At 53.9% G+C, this 19,754-nt stretch overlaps 1 pseudogene; it reads right to left on the minus strand.

Annotated features, from left to right (window-relative positions):
• Positions 1–55: 55 nt before the first annotated feature.
• LOC112900694 lies at positions 56–7,045 on the minus strand (annotated as a pseudogene).
• Positions 7,046–19,754: the final 12,709 nt, after the last annotated feature.

Consider the following 19,754-nt stretch of genomic DNA (forward strand, 5'->3'; position numbering starts at 1 on the left):
GCCGGCGACCTCCGCTTGCCTAATCGCCATCCATCCCGGCGGTTCCCCGTCAAGATTACAGCCTAGAAAGTGCCGTCTCCTCGCCAACGCACACGCCGCGGACGGAGGCGCCACCGCGGGAGAGGGCGCCGGAGCCCTCGGGGCGCGACCACGGAGGGAATCGCGGCGAGAAGTTCGCGTTCTTGGACGACGGCAACGCGGAGTCGTCAGAGGGGCCGCTGCCGCTGCAACCGAGGAACGTGAAGAGGCTGGTGGTCCCGCCAACGTACCAGCCGTCGACGTCCGCGGCGGCGCCTAGCGCTGCGAGGAAGAAGGAGAAGAGGAGCAGAAGGGTGGACTTGGGGTCGCGAGCGGCGCCATGGCCAATGGTTGCCTCGCTTTCCGGACCTGAATGGACCGCAAAGTACGCAAGAGCATAGCGAGTGAATTTTGTGCTGATGCACTGATGGCTGGTGTTGCTCTGCATCTGCTGACTGCTGCAATAGTGCAATGTCAGAGGACAGTACGAGGCCTTCCGTTGTCGTGCACTGATCTGTAGCAACCTCTATCCAGCATTATTAAGTTCACAGATTAAGGCAATAAAAATAAAATGGATTTCTTCATAATCCATTTTCTTACCTGTAAGATGCTGCCGAGAACTAGTTCTTCAGGATCATTGCTTTGGTTTTGCCTGTCCAATTATTTCTACCAGGCTGTGTCACTCCCAATAAGATACACTTTTGCACCTGAAAGTATGTGTACATAACGTTTTGTTGTTACTCCATTAGTCAGATGGTCCTCGGTTGCTTGTTAGGTTTCCATTTGTGCAGAAACTGCTCTTTTTAAAAAAAAGAAAAAAAACGACCCCGTCCAGAAGAAGGTAAAGGCTGCAGTGATCTTTGCATCTATTTCAGCAGTGAGGTAATCACTACCCAGAACAGTTTGGATACTGAATGCCATATCTACCGCATCATAAGAAAGAAAGAAAACGCATTAGTGGCATTCAGGCATCATCTGCTTTGCCAACAGGAATGGGCACTGCTCTGTATATTCAGTTCTCGATAAAGATGGATCAGCTCACAGTATCCACGTTCTAAATGACAAAAGTCAAAGCTATAGTTACCGTGTAGAACTCGACTGATCAGGAGACGCCATAAACATCACCAAAAGCGCAATTCAGGTGACACCGCAACATGTATAACGTTTATGCAATACTGTTACAAAATTGTAGCTTGCATTCAGGAACTGATTATAAAAAAATTCATACCATTAACTGTCTCTGCATGTTTCGTTCAGATCACTGTTCAAAATGATACTAAGTAGTAGCAGTTGCGTAACATCAGTACAAATTCAACCAGGCCGTTACATATTTAACACATCAGTTCATGACGCTGAGTAAGGTTACTCCATGCCTAGGTAGCAAAATAATTAGCAGTCCAGACAAAGCCTGGTAAGGTTACATGATCAGTTCCTAGTCACCAGCAAGGTTGCTACTTCCAACTGAAGCAGATCTTGGCCAAATAAGTACGAGATAACTTAATGGGAACCTGTGCAAACAAAAACGAAAATATTAAGTGATTGGATCATTGGAGCACAAAAGGGATTCTACACATAGGTAAGTGTGCATTTGCATCAAAATGTGGTGAGCACAAATTGACAGAGCTATAAGCAACTAGGAGGAATAATGAGGTAAAATATTAATAAATCCAAGCGAGCTTCCAAAAATTCTTTAGGTACATCAGCAAGTTTCTGTCCCTTCTGTTGGTAATAAATAAATTTTGACTAGAAAACATAACTCCTGTCCTGGCGTACCTTCCACTCATGCATTTCTGAACACCTTCAGCAGTGGCAATGCAGCACTACAAAACATCCTTTTGGGGTGATGGTTACTAAATCGATGAGTCCTTCCCAGCAGACCAAGGTTGGGATTCAGAATCCGTGAAGATCCAAGGCCCAGTGATTTACCCCAAGATTTTTCAAGCCTTCCGAGAGTGCGTAAATCATCTAATTGACCACCTTACAAGGTGATCTGGCTCTCAGAACTGATCTCCGATATGGGAAAAAACTTCTCCGTGTGTATTCGAGTTCCCATCCTCTAGGTGTCCTGTTTCTCACAACCTGTATCAAAGTTCACAAAAAATCCAAATGTCAGAAATCACAAACCAAAACGTTCAGAATTAGCAGCCAGGAAGCTAAAGCTTGGTATATTAGAGTGGGATATCATGGTATAATTTAAGCAACTCATAATATTCTTCTAGAGTAGGATATCATGTAACTAAAGTCCACTGCTCTCTCAATCCCCTTTTCCAAGGACTGCTTTGGCTACCACAAAGATTAAGAAAGTTCTGAATTTGAGAATTCACAAAATAAAGAGTTCAAGTGCTCTAAATAGATAGGCTGGTCTGTGTGAGTGTACATGCACAATTGCATAAGATAATATATATAAATTAGTTGCAACTTGCAACTGTTAGTAATTTTGGTAGGCTAGAATGCTAGATATTATGTATCACGGACTTACCATATGTATTGGGGAGGCGTCTTGCCCCTAAGTCTCTGTACTCTATTAATACCCCCTGAGAGGCCAATTGCAAATAATCTCACGCAATATGTCCTTCCCACAGCAACTACAAAGAACTAGCATTAAATCTAGAAGCACGCCTCTAAACAGAACCTTCCCTAAGATATATGCTATTTAAAATCCCGAATCATTTGGCAGTGAAAGAGCCACAGGTTTAATGTAGCTCTAGATATAAGACAGTTGGGCATTTTGCCCATTCTGCTTTCATTTATCGAGTTGTCAGTTCAACAAGGTTTGTTTCATAGTCTAGAGGCTTAGCTTGGAGTCAGTCCCTTGGAAGCAAAAGAAAACCAAATCTGTTAGACTAAACCAGGACATAGACAAACATTCATTTTCATTTTCCGATCCAAATTGGTCTAGAAAGTTTTTTTCTTTAAAAAAAAGACCCCTTGTCAGACTGACTACATGACCATCTGCAGTAATTTGAAATCTGAAAATACATAAAGCTTATGAGTTTAAATGACAGAAACAAAGATCTGGTTGGGTTTCTTTGGTGAAAAAAAGAAACATATACTTTGAAACAAAACAAAAACACAAATGCCTAATAAAGTGGAACTGACTATTATTCACTAACATGTGTGCAAATACATTAAGCTGCTCTCAACCACCTATCATCTAGAGACAATCTTCAAACATTATGACCATAGCAAGCAACACATGCTTTGCTATAAGCTCTAGAGATTAGCTTAGTACACAATTTCCTCTGTTCCACTACTATTTCCTCACAAAAAGAGACTTAATTCACCAGCAACCAAAAGGATGGTAAAATCGGTAAGAACACAAAAATCATGCAAGTTATTAAACAGCAACAGTTTCAGTAACAAAGACCCGACCCTAGTTTTTGGATTATATTTCGCTGTAGATGAACTGGACACCACCATTTAGCTAATCAGTAACAAAGACCCGACCCTAGTTTTTTTCATACAGGTAAAGACAATTACCAAAATTGCGGAATTTTTGGAGAATGTCATGGAAGATTCCAGTTCCCCAACATTTACTTATAATGACAGAAAGCAACCAAAAAGAGGGGATATCAACTTTTCCATGACTAAAACCATTACCTTTTTTACTGAATGTTGACAACTTGCTTCAACTGCAAACATGTCCCCTGCTTTTCATCACAGAACAAATGGGGCTCATTTTCTCAAAGTTTGAAAGAGTTATTTCAATGAGCACAAGCACTAACATACCATGGTTGTTAGGTAACTCCTTTTGGGACAATACATTCTTATAGGGGCAGCTTCAAGAACAAGTAGAATAAAGAAATGAACAAGCATATTGATGGTGTAGTTGTATGTAAAATTATAATCATTGAAGCAAAGCAAAGGGGAGTAAAAGTAGTACAGCTTTCCAACCTCGATGATTTCTCCAGGACAAAAACCACTATTTTTCAGAATAGATGAGACTCGTTCATGTACCTCATTATGGGATACATGCATGTTATGGAGCATCTGCATGCCATATTTAACATTTTGAGACATGAGTGACAATGTTTTTGTGATGGGTCAGTGGGTGACGTGATGGTTTTGATGATGATGCAGTGATGAGTCAATTGATAAGACTGTAACAAAACACTATAACATATGCAAAAGAATAACTTGCAAAAGTTTTCAGATCAAGGAAATCATATTGAACACATGTACATTAGTTTAACAAAACTTTTTAACTATATAGCATGTCATAACAAGCCCTAAAAATATACTGAGTGCCGAGGTTCTTGTGAAATAATGGGGGCGTAACTTAGGGGGTGTAAGTACCACAAAACATATAAAGTTATATTATGTTATATATTTGAAATAGTCAAAGTTCTAACACGAACTGCCGAGGTTCTTGTGAAATAATGGGGGCGTAACTTAGGGGGTGTAAGTACCACAAAACATATAAAGTTATATTATGCTATATATTTGAAATAGTCAAAGTTCTAACACAAACCTTAACATCACTAGCAATTGCCAAACACGGTTACAACAGTTCTATATATCTTGACATGTTCACTAGAAACTAAATTTTTCCGTACTGAAGATGAAGCATTGATGCCAGCTGTGTTTTATATTGAGTAAAATGCTCTAAGTTCTTTTAACTTTAGACTACTTAAGTAATTGGTGACAACTGCCCTGAAGGCTAAATTCTCTGGATTCTTAGTGAAACTAGTGGAGATGGGTTTTAGCTTCCAAGCACTCAGATCGATTAAGCAGTTAAGTCTAATCATGAAGACAGACATACAGTCTCCCTTTTGGTACAACTTAAGATTCTGGTGGCATTAGCATTAACCTGAAGCTGAAATTCCATCAAGAGGGCCTAAATAAACCAGTTTATGCAAGTTATAGCTATTCCATTCAAACCATAAATAAAAAAGTTTATGGAAGTTATAGCTATCCCATTCAAACCAGTTTTATGGTATCTTCCAAACTAATCTAAAATCAATGCCTAAACCTATAAGAGTGTAGAGATGTTTCGTTCTTTTTTTCACGAATACGCACGAGAGCTGTGCTTCTTTATATTAAGAAGAAGAAAATGGTCCAATTACAAACCGTTCGACGTTCCTGGTAAGTTTTTCAGTAGATATTTTGTTCTTTATCCCCAGATTTAAGAAGTTCCAGCATTTAATCAGGTTAATGAAGGAACAACAAATAGAAGGTGGAACACGTTCTTAAGCTCAGGGAAGGATATGTCTGAGGCTTTGAGTCATGTTTTCCTAAAAAGTCTGTGCTTGCTATATTACTGCAAAGTACACACTTAGCAAAAAGACTAGAATTGTAACTACAGCTGTAAACAATTCAATACCTCAGGATGTGACTGAATATATGTATCAAGGACTCAACCGGCTTTGAGAACTGCACGAACAAGAAGTAATGCAGCAGAAGTAAGCCTTTTCTTAATCTCCAGCTCCTTATTTTTCTTTCTGTTTTGACCTATCTGCACCACCAAGCTAATTTTGTGGGTTAGAATACGATTTATGATTATAGAAAACCCATCTGGCCTGCCGTTGCCATTTTTCTTGCGGGATGACTTAATAGAAAAACCATCTGGCTTGCTGTTGCCCTTTTTCTTGCAGGGTGCCCCCCCCCCCCCCCCCCCCCGGGGCCCCCGCGAGCTGCCAAGAGCAAAACTGCAGTCTGAACAAGTTTTCCATCCTTTTTGTAGTTCCAGAGCTCATCAACAAGATTATCAGTATTCTCCGCAAGCAGTCTAGTCGTATCCAAGAAGATTTTCTGGAAAGACAACCAAAGGAACAAAATACCAGTGTTTCTAGAATTCATATACCAGCACATAGTGCTGATTAACTTCAAACAATATTGCCGCATCTGAGTAAAACAAAATCAAATATTAAAATTTGCGACGTCTGCTGGAATTTGCTAACTCCTCAGCTAATAAAAAATGTGTCTCGACACTTGGACACATACAAAAAATGACACGTGTGTATTCAATAAGTGGATATGTAAGAATGTTCAATACTTAGGCTGAGGCATTAGTGGTTTGAGACAAGAGCTCAATAACTTTTAGAGTTAATTGCATAATGCTCCTTACAAAGGCACCATGGTTTCAGAAAACCCCATACAAAGCATGCTATGTCACTTCATCCACATATAAACAACTAAATTCTTCAATTTGCCCCATCCCTAGATCTAATCCCCCAAAGTTCTTATACCCACTTTATTGGATCGTGAGAATGCTAAACAAACACAAATTCCAGGTCTTATTAGTCAGCTGCACACAAGTAACAACTGGCATGCCATTATTACATGACCATGAAAACATTTAAAATTGTGCACTAGTCCAAAATGATGGCATCTAGTACCCCAGTTGCCCACTAAACAACTAAAATTGTCTCACAGGACCTAAGTAAGGAAAGGGAAACTTGATGCCATGTCCATCCACCATTGCCAACACTATAAAATGGAGTAAGAGGGCATAAGGAGGCGGAGGGAGTGTTAGAGATAAAGGTGTAAGGTGGGGCAAGTGAAACAATTTTGCATGTATATGCAGGGTCAAATGCCACAGCATGCTTTACACGGCTTTTTTTTATATAATAGGATCTTCAAATAGGATGAAATGCAATTCACAGTATTGTGTTATGATGCCAAAGTAGCAATTTGGGTAAGGACGGATGTGACGCACCATCTCAGGTAGGCATAGAATATGGATGAGCTTGCAGATACAGTTTAGATTTGCCTGACTGCCTTCCAGATCCTCCTGATTCGGAAATGCATTTTCCTCCAGATACTTATGCATGCAAGTGTTCTCAACTGCAACATGGAGTGGGAGTAGGTCCTCAATGACTCGAATTCCTGCAGTGCGTAGATTTGCCAATGCACCATAGCTGAAGAGAAACTTGACCATATCAACAGAAAACATTTCAGCAGCTTGGTGGAGGGGGAAATATCCATAGCTGTTCATGCAGTTGGGGTTGGCACGGCACCCAGAAAGCTCAGGTGCCTTGCCATCCAAGGGAACTTTAGCACATCGCAAAGCATTTTGCTTGACCATCTGGGTGAAGGTTAGTAGGGTAATGATAAAACCCCATTTCATGCAGCCCCCCACTTGACAGAATAAGCGAAGAAAGCGCCGCACGCCATCTTTTTCCAGTATGGGAAACAAGCGGGGAAGTTTATGATAGAAGGCATCATCCACTTCCTGGATTGACAAATTCACAATTGAAAAGGGTAGAAGACAGTCAATTATCTATTACAAGATATAACAAAATAAACAAAGTCTTCCTCTAACCATCACATGGCTACAAAGCAGAAAAGCCGAAATACCCGAAAGATAAATACTTCGAATTCTATAAATGAAGATAGAAAGGAGTACGGTCTGGAATGATTATGTTGGCTCTTCTTGAGGTAGCAATAATTTCCTTTATTTCATCATAATACTAAGAGAGAAAATGTGCCAACAGCCACGGCTAAGGAAAGAAACACAAAAAAGAGGAATACCATAGGTGTTGTTAGTTAATCTACCTCATCGATCAACTGAGCATTAGGCCTGCTAATGGGGCTAAACCCACCCCACCCTAATACTTATGAAAATCAAATGGCAACCCACCCCGCCTCTAAAGCTCAACTAAATAACCCACCCCGCCTGTCGGTACATACAGATAGGGGTATCTCCTGCTAGGGTGTCCAGGCCCTTGGCTTCTCATAATCCATGCTCCCCCTCGTCTCTGGGACACGTGGCATACGACCTCCGGGCCTGACAGCTGGGGCCGCGGTCTCCGGACCCTCCCCCGAGCTCTGTGAGGTCCGGGTCTACTGCACACCTAGACGGACGGGAGAGCCCTCGGGTAGCCCCTACGGACCCGGTCTCCCCTGGGAGGTCCGGGGCCGCCACGTGTGATGGCCGAACCATCACAGGCCAGCCCGCTCCGACCGGCCTCGGGGGCCCCGGACCCCCCTTCCCCCGGGAAGCGGTCCGGTGCCACCATGTGCTGCCCAGCGGGAGGAGTGGGGCTGGCCCCGCCGCGTGCCTGCGGCCCCTTGCGGGTCGCCTCTCACCTACCAGCATTTAATGCGGTAGCTGGGTCAGGCGCGCCAAAGTCAAAAGGTGCGGCCTGCCTCTGACACACGGGGCAGGTAAGCTGACACCACGGTAAGCCCGCCTGATCTGAAGGCGGCGCGTCGTATCACCGCTCACAGTGCGCGGACTGTGTACAGTCCCGTCACGGTGCTGTGCGCGTGATGATGGCCTGTAATAGGCGAGCCAAGGCGTGCGCTGTAACAGTGCACGCGCGACGGGTCAGCGCTGCTTCACCGCCTGACGGGAGGTCCCATCCCAACAGTGACAGCACGGCTTCACTGTTGTGCAGCGCTGACGCCGGACACTGTGCAAGACAAAGCTGTACATGGCCATATCCTGGCTGTAGATACGCACATCAACTTCTCGATTGAGAGGACTACGGAGAGGAACTGGAGATGAAGATCTCTATATCTCTCATAGAACAGCTCCTGCAGGCCGGACCCACATGTCGGGGTCCCGCACAGTGTAAGCACTCCCCTTGAACTATAAAAGGGAGAGTGTACTCGTTAGAAGATAGGTCCCAAGTTCCAGGTTGCACACACGCAAGCTTATGCTGCTCTCTATTCAGGCCCACGCAGCCAATACAACACCAAAGTGGACGTAGGGTATTACGCTCCGGCGGCCCGAACCACTCTAAATCTTCGTGTCCTTCCTGCGTTCATCTGTCCACCGATCGAGCGCCCCTAAGTCTCCTCCAAACCCATCCTTAACTAGGATTAGGCGGGTGCTTTCCGCCACCCGGCTGGAGATTTCCTCCGACATTTGGCGCGCCAGGTAGGGGGTTTAGGTTTGGTTTGCGCTCGGTCGACCTTCACGACCCCAATGGCGCAGGAAAACGGTCACCATGACCTCCTGATCGGTGAAGAAGTGGCGTCGACGGCGCCACACGTCTTGCGCCATCCCGTTTCCAGGGTGGCTCCGCGTGCTGCTCCACCATTCGCAGCGGAGCGGGCCTCAGTGGCCCAATCGGTGCTCCCACCGAGCGGGCCCCTCATGGCAGCCAGGGAGTTGCTCCACAACCCCCCTGGCGAGGCGGCGTCGCCAGACGCGCACAGACAATGGCGTGACGACGTCGACCGCCTCCTCAACCTGGCACAGGCTTCCCCAGGCTCAGCGGGGGGTCTGTATCCAGGCAGCGCCGTCGCCAGGGCGGCGCCTCCGGTTCTGTGCACTCACCATCAGTGAGGAGTGCGCGGACTGAGGAACTCCGGGCAGAGCTCAACCGCAGGCATGCGGGAGAGGATGCTAGGATCTCCATCGAGCGAGCACGCAACCGACGGCTCAACATTGAGGGTCGGGACCTTGCGCCTGAGCTCGATGCGGCTGCGGCCAGGCCGCAAGGACTCGCCAGGGCGCCGGTATCGGGCGTGGGCTGCGCAGCGCTCGCAGACCACCTTCGTGCGGTCGCCTGGCCGTCCAAGTTCCAGCCTCACCTGCCGGAAAAATATGACGGGTCCTCCAACCCGTCAGAGTTCCTGCAGGTCTACATCACCGCCATCACGGCGGCTGGGGGTAATGAAGCCGTCATGGCAAGTTACTTTCATGTAGCCTTGACCGGGCCGGCCCGGACCTGGCTCATGAACCTTACCCCGGGATCCATCCAGTCCTGGGGTGAACTCTGCGCACAGTTCACGGCGAACTTCGCCAGTGCGTACCAGCAGCATGGCGTGGAAGCCCACCTCCACACCGTGAGGCAACAACCCGGGGAAACCCTCCGGGCCTTCATCTCCCGCTTCACTAAGGTACGTGGAACCATCCCACGTATCTCCGATGCATCTATTATCACGGCTTTCCGACAGGGGGTCCGAGACGAGAAGATGCTAGAGAAGCTGGCGACCCACCAGGTGGAAGCCGTCACCACCCTGTTCGCTCTGGCGGACAAATGCGCCCGAGCTGCAGAAGGCCGTGCATGGCACTCTGCAACTCAGGCAGGACCTGCTCAAACGAGCGGGCCCAGTGTCGCTGCCCCTGGCAGCGGCAAGAAGAAGAACAAGAAGAGCCGTGGCTTTGACAAGTCACGGATCGGGGGTCCGGCCGTTGCGGCTGCAACGACCGGGGGCCAAAACTCCCGTGGCAAGCGCCCACGACAGCAGCGCACCGACCCCGGGTCGTGCCCTGTTCATCCTGGGGCTCGCCACAGCGCCGCTGAGTGCCGCGAGATCCAGAAGCTCGCGGAACACCTCAGCAAGAGGCGTGACCAAGCTGCCAAGGAAGGCTCCTCCCCTCCGCGGCGGTCCGGCAAGGAGAAGGCCTCCGATGCCGACGCTGCTGCAACTGAGAGGGAGTTGGGGTATCAAACCCCCAATAAAGACCTCAAGGGACTGTTCCAACAGTCCGACTCCGAGTCCGGCGGGGACGAGCGCCGCAAAAAGCTGTACGTTATGTACGGTGGCAGTACGGAGCTCGTCTCCCGACGGGACGTCAAGGCCCTTCGCCGGGAGGTCCTCTCGGTGAAACCAGGGGTGCCGAGGGCGGCGCCCCACCAGCGGTGGAAGGGCACCACCATCTCCTTTGGGCCATCCGACTGCCCAGAGAACATGGCGGGTGCAGGAGTGCTGCCGCTCATCACGGCACCCACCATTGCCAATATTCGCCTTCACCATGTGCTGATCGACGGAGGCGCCGGCCTCAGCGTCATCAGCTATGCGGCGTTCAAGCACCTGCAGATCCCGGAGTCCAAGCTGGCTCCATCACGCCCATTCTCAGGAGTGGGCCCGGATCCCGTGTACCCGGTAGGGACCATCACCTTACCGGTTACATTCGGACGGAGGACAACTTCCGTACCGAGAACGTGCAGTTCGAGGTCGCGGAAGTTAACCTCCCCTTCAACGCCATCATCGGCAGACCGGCCCTGTACCGGTTCATGGCCGTAGCCCACTACGGGTACCTGGTCCTGAAGATGCCCTCTCCGGCGGGCGTCCTCACCGTCCAGAGCGATCGGGCCGCTGCTGTTATAGCGGTCGAAAAGCTCCATGCGCCGGCTACGGGGCTTGCCCCTGTAGCTGGCGCCCAGGGGTCCGACCCCTCGACCTCACGTGCCAAGGCCCTGGCCAAGGCACCAAAGGTCCGTCCGTCCGACACGAACGATGTTCCCGTGAAGACCGTCCAGGTCGGAGCGGAGACCTCCCAGACCACCCGCATCGGTGGCAACCTGGGGGAGAAATAGGAAAGCGCGCTCATCGCCTTCCTCCGGGCAAATGTTGACGTGTTCGCCTGGGAACCGTCACAGATGCCCGGGATCCCTAGGGAGGTGATTGAGCATCATCTGAAGATCCACCCCGACGCCAGGCCGGTCCGGCAGAAGCCACGCAAGCAGTCCATCGAGCGGCAAAACTTCATCCGTGAAGAGGTCCGCAAGATGCTGCAGGCTGGCTTCATCGAGGAGGTCTACCATCCTGTATGGTTGGCCAACCCGGTTGTGGTCCCAAAGGCCAACGGGAAGCTTCGGATGTGCATCGACTACACCAATCTAAACAAGGCATGTCCAAAAGACCCTTATCCACTTCCGCGTATAGACCAGATTGTAGACTCCACCTCCGGGTGTAATTTGCTGTCCTTCATAGATGCCTATTCTGGTTTCCACCAAATCAAGATGGCTTGTGATGATAGGAAGCATACAGCTTTTGTAACAGTGGATGGTCTTTATTGTTATATAGTGATGCCTTATGGATTACTTAATGCTCTACCCACCTTTGCTCGTGCAATGAACATCACTCTAGGTGATTTGGTTAGAGAAATAGTCGAGGTGTATGTTGATGACATCGTTGTCAAGACTAGAGAGTCGAATTCCCTCCTAGAAAACTTAGCTCAAGTCTTCGACAAGTTACGGGCGACCTCCACCAAGCTTAACCCCGAGAAGTGCGTCTTCGGCGTATCGGCGGGAAAGCTCCTTGGTTTCCTGGTCTCCCACCGGGGGATCGAAGCCAACCCAGATAAGGTCCGGGCGATCGAAGCAATGAGGCCCCCTGCGCGCCTCAAAGATCTACAGAGGTTGACGGGGTCCCTTGCAGCCCTCAGCCGTTTCATTTCGAGGCTGGCAGAGAGGGCGCTTCCCTTCTTCAAGTTGATGAGGGGGTCCGGCCCATTTGTATGGACCGAAGAGGCAGAACGTGCCTTCCAAGAGATGAAGCAGTACCTTACTTCCTTGCCGGCCCTGGTCGCACCGGACCCAGGCGAGACACTGTTTCTTTATCTTGCAGCAACGACCGAAATGATCAGCATGGTGCTGGTCACCGAGAGGTCCGAGTCTCCCTTGCAGGGGGCCCCTGTGGACCCCCCTGCAGGAGAAGGAGATCCGGCCTCCTCCACTCCATCGACCGACCCTACTTCGGGGGGTCCGGCCGGGTTCCGACCCGGAGAAGTGCCAAGCAGCTTGGGGCCCGACGGGACCCCAGCTCAAGATGAAGGATCCAGTCCACTTGGCAGGATCAGGACCATCCAGAAGCCGGTCTACTACGTCAGCGAGGTCCTTCATGAGGCAAAGGCCAGGTACCCTGAGACGCATAAGCTCCTTTACGCTATACTTGTTGCGTCCAGGAAGCTTCGCCACTACTTTCAGGCACACAAGATTGTGGTGGTGACCTCCTACCCATTGAGGGCTATCCTCCACAACTCTAACGCCACGGGCAACATCGCCAAGTGGGCAGCAGAGCTCGCTGGCTTTCAGCTCGACTTCCAGCCGCGTCACGCCATCAAGAGCCAGATCCTTGCTGACTTCATCGCGGAATGGACGCCCGCACCAAGCGCCATCGGGGGTCCGGACCAAGGGACGGACCCCCCACATCCAGAGGTCAGGGCTCCGGCCTTCACCGGACCTCACTGGACCCTCTTCTTTGACGGGTCCGCCCGTAGCAAGAGGGCCGGTGCGGGCGTGGTCCTCATCGACCCACGCGGCGAGCAGTTGAAGTACATGGTGCACCTCGATTTTGAGGCCACCAACAACATGGCGGAGTATGAGGCCTTGATCTTTGGTCTCATGGCGGCTCTGTCCCTGGGGTCCGGGAGCTCCTGGTCAAAGGGGACTCCCAGCTCATCATCAGGCAGGTCCGGGGGAGTGTTGCTGCAACAACCCCCAGCTCGCAGCCTACCTCATTCATGTGAAGAGGCTCGAGAAGGATTTCGATGTGCTGGAACTGCAACACGTTCCACGTGAAGGCAACACAGCAGCTGATGCGCTCTCCGCGAGCGCATCGACTCAGGCACCCGTGCCGGAGGGCGTCTTCCAAAGGCGTCTGCTGAAGCCTTCCGCCCAGCCTGCCGACCTGGGCGATGGGGGTCGGACTAGCACCTCGAAGCTAGCGATCCCGGCGGCGCTCCATCCGTGCTGCCCGCCAAGGGTCGTGTGTTCCCTTGAGGGGCCCGAAGACCTCAGGGAGCCACGCCCAGTTTCTCAGGAAGGTCCCGACGCATGGATCTCTAAGGTCCGTGACTACCTGAAAGATAATTACCTTCCTGAAGATCAGGCATCTGCTGAGCGCATTGTCCGGATGGCTAAGCGATACACGGTGGTAGAAGGGGATCTCTACCGCCGTGGCGCCAACGGCGTCCTCATGCGGTGCATCACCCAGGAAGAGGCCGTGACCTGCTCGCGGAGATCCATGGAGGCGAGTGCGGAAGTCATTCTTCATCCCGCACGCTGGTTGGTAAAGCTTTCCGGCATGGCTTTTACTGGCCGACAGCGCTCCAGGATGCAGCTGAGTTGGTAAGGTCCTGCAAAGCGTGTCAGTTCCACACAAAGCAGATACACACTCCAGCTCAGGCCCTGCAGATGATTCCTCCCTCCTGGCCCTTTGCGGTATGGGGGTTGGATATCTTGGGACCTTTCCCTAGGGCCGTCGGCGGGTACCGGTACCTCTACGTCGCCGTTGACAAGTTCACCAAGTGGCCGGAGGCAACCCCAGTGGTCAACATTACCAAGGCGTCAGCAACTGCTTTTCTCAGGTCAATTGTGTGCCGGTTCGGGGTCCCGAACCGGGTCATCACCGACAATGGGACCCAGTTCACGAGCCAGTACTTCCAGGAGTACTGTGAGGATATGGGCATCCAGCTCTGTTTCGCCTCAGTGGCGCATCCCAGGAGCAATGGCCAAGTTGAGCGGGCCAATGCCGAAATCCTCAGAGGGCTCAAGATCCGGACCTACTGTGACCTTGAGAAGCATGGCGCAAGGTGGATTGAAGAGCTTCCAAGCGTGTTATGGGGGAACCGGACCACACCTAGCCGGGCAACAGGGGAAACCCCTTTCTTCTTGGTTTACGGGGCCGAAGCATGCCTTCCCCCGGAGATCACCATGGGCTCTCTACGAGTTCGGTCTTTTGATGAGGAAATGCAGGGACAGGAGCGTCGCTAAGATGTGGACCTCGTCGACGAGCGCAGATGGCGAGCAGCAGTCCGAAACGCACGGTATAACCAAGCGCTCCGGCGCTACCACCAACGGTTCGTGCGTAGTAGGGAGCTCCGGGTCGGGGACCTAGTCCTGAGGCGGATTCTGAACCGAGAGGGCATGCACAAGCTCTCCCCCAGCTGGGAGGGGCCCTTCAAGGTGACAAAGGTGTGCCGACCCGGATCTGTTCGTTTGGCTGCGGAGGATGGAATGCAACTGCCCAATCCGTGGAACATTGAGCACCTCCGTAAGTTCTATCCCTAGGACCCCATTGTGTGGGAATTTTCCCTTTGTAATTGGTAGCGTCAACGTGCGGACCAGGGCGGTGGAGGTCCGCCCTCGTAAACCCGGCCCCTGGCGTACATCGCACAACTCTTCTGTACCAATTCGTTAAGGGAAAATTTGCTCTCAAATGCGTCCTTGAAGTCTATACAATTCTACATTTTTTCGCTTCTTGATTACGCTAACCCCTCACATGTTTTCCGCGTCTGTGTCATGACCAAGGCCCTTCTTAAGTTGCGTAGCTACGTCCCTGCCCCGGGCCTCTGTTTCAAAGGAAAAAAGGAACCGGACCCCTGTTGACTGGTTTCAGGGAAACGCGCTCGCCCTTTGCTGGGGTCCAGGGTTGTGTAGCCGCTTAGCCTGGTTCCGTACCCTAAGCCTACACGCCTTGCCCTCCTAGGATGAGCGCCGTTGCACCTCGAACCATGTACCGGGGGCCGGGACCCCTTTTAGCCCTTAAACATGGGTCCTAGAGCTCTGACTCGCTACGCGACTTAGGAGGCCTCTGCTGGCCAGTCCGGGAACCTGTGGGGACGTCTCCTAAACGTCGATCCTAAGTTATGTGCAGGACCTCGGTTCTATGGCAGCTAGTCCCAACTTATCGCGACTACCTCCCAGGGGGCCAGGGGACCTCGGTGTACTCGAGAACACTTTCCGGACCGACAACCAGGAAAACAGCTAAGTTTTTCAAAAAAGTAGACGCACGAAATGTTTAAATGCATCACTGATAATATGCACAACATTACGAAGTTATTTTACAATAACAAAAATTATATTACAAAAGAAATAACAAAAAGATACTAGCACTACTGCTTTGGTGGTCCGGAAGCGCTCCCACTCTCTGCAGGTTCGGGACGTCGCCGGAGGCGGGCCGCGACCAGGTCCACTGCCTCCTGGACTCCTTCCCGTGCAGCGGCTGCCGTTGCCCGGAGGGGTCCGACCAGGACGGGAGTCAGCTGGACGGCAGGATCATGGCTCCGGAAGCTGGTGAGGATGTACTCCGCCATCTCCCGGGCAACTATTCGTCCCTCTGCCTCCAGGAGGTCCTGTAGGCCGGCCTCCGCGTTTTGTAGCCGCCTGGCGGTGGAGTCCAGCAGCTGGAGTGCGGCGCCGTATGGTGAAGGGGCCTCCGGCACCCAGATGGGGTTGGCCCCGAGCGCCTCTAGCAGAGGATTCACTGCGCCAACCCATCTTGTTAATCGGTTGGCGCCGGCGTGCTGCTCTGCCAGGAGCTCCTCCACCTTGGCCTCCCTCTCCTGGAGCGTCGCCTCGCGCTCCTGGAGCCTCCGGTACCCGGCTGCCAGCTCCTCCTCCACGGCCTCTTCCCGCTTCTGGAGCTCCTGCAGCCGGGCCACCTCCTCTGCCTCTCGGGCGGCCAGCTCTTCTTCTTTCTTCGCTGCCGCCACCACCTGTTCTGCGAGGGTGGCATGTTGCACCTCGGCCGTCGCAAACGCCTCCCTCGCCCCGTTCGCCAGCTCCCGGGCGGCCCGCTCCCTGGCCGTCGCTGCCTCCTTCAGCTTCTCCGCGACGATCTGCGCCTCGAGGGCCTCCTTTTCCCGCCGGTTGGCCGCTTTCTCCCGCTAGAGCGCCGCTGCCTCTCGGTCGCGCGCTTCCTCCAGCCCCTCCCGCAGGAGCTCGCGCTCCAACTCGAGCTTGGCGCGCTCCTTGGCGTAGCGGGTGGAGACGGTGTTGATGCGGTCCCCCAGGCGGACCTCCCAGTCGGAGAGCCGCTGGCGCTCCGTCTCCAGCTTCTCCCACTCCCGGCGCATGCCAGCCTCTAGCTCCAGTTGAGCTTGCTGGCATTTGGCTATGAGCCGGGGGAGTGGGACCTCCGCTGTGCTCGGGAGGAGGTACCTTCCCAGTACCACCTCCGGTTCCTCCTCCTCCGCTGGTGGGGCGACGCTACTGGCGACTTCGGCGACCTCCGGAGCCGCTGCCTCTGCTGCCTCCGGGGCCGCCACCTCCGCTGCCTCCGGTACCGCCGTCGCCGCTGCCCCTGGCCCAGCAGCCTCCGCTGTAGCAGCGATCCCCTCAGCTGCCGGATCAGCTGGAGAAGGTCCGACCTCGGCGCCCGGCGCTATTGCCGGTGCCTCAGCCGCTGCAGTGGGCCTGATCGCCTCCTCCTGGGGGATGGCTTCTGGACGTGGCGACGTGGTAACCTCCGGCTCCGGACCGCTGGGTCCGGGGGCTTCTGGAGCTGCTCCTGGCGGAGGCCCTGCTGGAGCCGACGCCGAGGACTCCGGCGCTGGCTGGGGGCCGGGTCCCCCAGTCGGAGCATTTGAAGGTTGCGGCCTGCCGTACCACCTGTTTGGTTAAGCACTAGAAGCCGAGAAAGAAAATGAAAAACCTTGATAAAACCACTTACGGGAAGTCGTACCACTCCCATCTGCCCCGGGCGGCCGGGGGGACCTTCCTCCCTGCCGAGGACCCCCCGGACCTTTGGGGGCCGTCCCCGGCCTTTGAGCCTCCTGGCGGCGGCGTTGGGGACGGCGGTCTGATCTCGGACGGTGGCGGAGGCGTCGCTGGCCGCGACCCTGGTGGTGGTGGCGGAGGAGTCTGTCGTCCCGGCGGAGGCTGGTGCTGTGGTGGGGGTGGTGCAGCTCCGCTCTGCTCCTCCACCCCCGTGGTTTTCTGGCGCTTGGGCGCCGGCTCCCCCACCAAGGAGCCGTCACCTCGCTGGAGCCTCCGGGACTTGCTCCCTTCGGCTTGGCTGCGCCGCTCGGGTGCCGCCCCCTGAGCCTCGCCGCTCCTTTGGGCTGGGGCAGCACCCGTACTGTCTTTCTGCCGGTGCTCCGGCACCGGCGCTTTCTCATTTCCCTTCCCGCCAGGGGCCGGACCTCTGGGTCCCGGCTCCCCGGCACCTTCGCTGGGGCGTTGCTGGCGGACCGGTGTGGCACCAGGGATCTGGAGCCCGCGGTTGGGGTCGCCCCCCAGTTGCCGGACCGCCAGGCCGCCCTCGTCCAGGGTCGGCATCGACGCCAGGACCGTTGAACGCAGAGCCTGGTCCTCGCACAGGGCCTTCACCCCGCTCGGGAGGACCAGGGACTCTGGGATGAACGTCTCGCCGGTCATCGCCCGGATCGCCGCCTCCAGCTCCGCCCTGGTGAAGTCGCCGCCGGGCCCGCGTGCAATCCTGCAGCAGTCGTTTAGCCCCGTGTACACGTAGGCCATCCGGGTTCGATGCTGCAGGGGGGCGATCCGCCGCTTCAAGAAGTCGCCCAGCACCATCATGGAAGTCAGGCCGCTCCTTGCCAGCTTCTTGATCCGGTTCAGGACCGGGTCGAGCTCCACCGGTATTGACGGCCTGGCCTTCCAGGTGCTCCGGTCGCTCTGGGGGCCCCCTTCCGGCAGTTCTAGGCGGTCGTGGGGGTCGGTCACCGCAATGACCCAGCCTTCGCGCCAGTCCTCCCACTTGGAGCTGGAGAAGGCGGCGATGTAGGCGCCCGACATCCCGTGCCGGAGTTGGAAGTAGTAAGTGCCAATCTCGCCGCGCTTCTTCCCGGTCCCGACCAGGGCGTAGAATTGTTTGAAGATGGTGGTGCAGGGGCGCACCCCCACGAACATCTCCATAAAGTGGACGAAGACCGCCGCGAGGAGAACGGAGTGGGGGGTGAGATGTTGAAGTTGGAGGCCGAACTCCTCCAGGAGCAGGAGGAAGAAGGGGGAGATCGGAGGAACCAACCCGCACATAATGTACGAATTGAAGAGGACGAACTCCCCCGCGGCAAGGTCGCGGAGGGGAACCTCGCCGGCCCTGACCTTCCCGGCGTTCGCCGGCGCGGTCCACCCCAGAAGGCGCCGCACCGCGTCCAACTGTTCTTGGCTCTGGAAGCGGCGCGGGAAAGGAAGCGAAGCCATGTGGATTATTGGGGGGGATTGCGAAGGAGTAGAGAAGAGAAAGGCGCCGGGCGCAAGGAAGCTGATCGCGAGAAGGGACGCGGAGACGAAGGGGCGCTGCGGCGTTTGTTCTTGGCAGGAGCGAAAAGGTAGCCGTTCCCTTCGGCGCTTACCTTTTATGCAAAAGGCTGCATCCCCTTAGCATCCCGCGGCGACCGAGGAGAAGTCAAGCGGTCGCCAGCGCCGCCTTCCCCTTCCCTCACACTCTATGACCAGTGGGCTCGGGCCCACCAGTCATAGGCGTGGGTGCTGGAGGATCGTGGGAAGGGCAGAATCCGAACCGCCCGAGCCGCGCGGCGGGCTCGAATGAGACAAGAATCTGAACCGTCTGACGCGCACGGTGCGCGCGGAAGACGGGCCCCTCGGGGATCCCGCTACGGGCGAAAGGACATCCGTGCCCTCGCCCGGCGGGAACGAGCTGTCCACCCGGCGCGATGCTGGGATTTGGCCCCACCTGCGGGTACGTCCCTCTCCCGAGGTGGGCCCAGGGGCCACTGTCGGTACATACAGATAGGGGTACCTCCTGCTAGGGTGTCCAGGCCATTGGCTTCTCATAATCCATGCTCCCCCTCGTCTCTGGGACACGTGGCATACGACCTCCGGGCCTGACAGCTGGGGCCGCGGTCTCCGGACCCTCCCCCCGAGCTCTGTGAGGTCCGGGGTCTACTGCACACCTAGACGGACGGGAGAGCCCTCGGGTAGCCCCTGCGGACCCGGTCTCCCCTGGGAGGTCCGGGGCCGCCACGTGTGATGGCCGAACCATCACAGGCCAGCCCGCTCCGACCGGCCTCGGGGGCCCCGGACCCCCCTTCCCCCGGGAAGGGGTCCGGTGCCACCATGTGCTGCCCAGCGGGAGGAGTGGGGCTGGCCCCGCCGCGTGCCTGCGGCCGGAGGCCCCTTGCGGGTCGCCTCTCACCTACCAGCATTTAATGCGGTAGCTGGGTCAGGCGCGCCAAAGTCAAAAGGTGCGGCCTGCCTCTGACACACGGGGCAGGTAAGCTGACACCACGGTAAGCCCGCCTGATCTGAAGGCGGCGCGTCGTATCACCGCGCACAGTGCGCGGACTGTGTACAGTCCCGTCACGGTGCTGTGCGCGTGATGATGGCCTGTAATAGGCGAGCCAA

The sequence above is a fragment of the Panicum hallii genome, chromosome 7 (genome assembly GCF_002211085.1).
Source record: "Panicum hallii strain FIL2 chromosome 7, PHallii_v3.1, whole genome shotgun sequence".
Classification (NCBI taxonomy): Eukaryota; Viridiplantae; Streptophyta; class Magnoliopsida; order Poales; family Poaceae; genus Panicum; species Panicum hallii.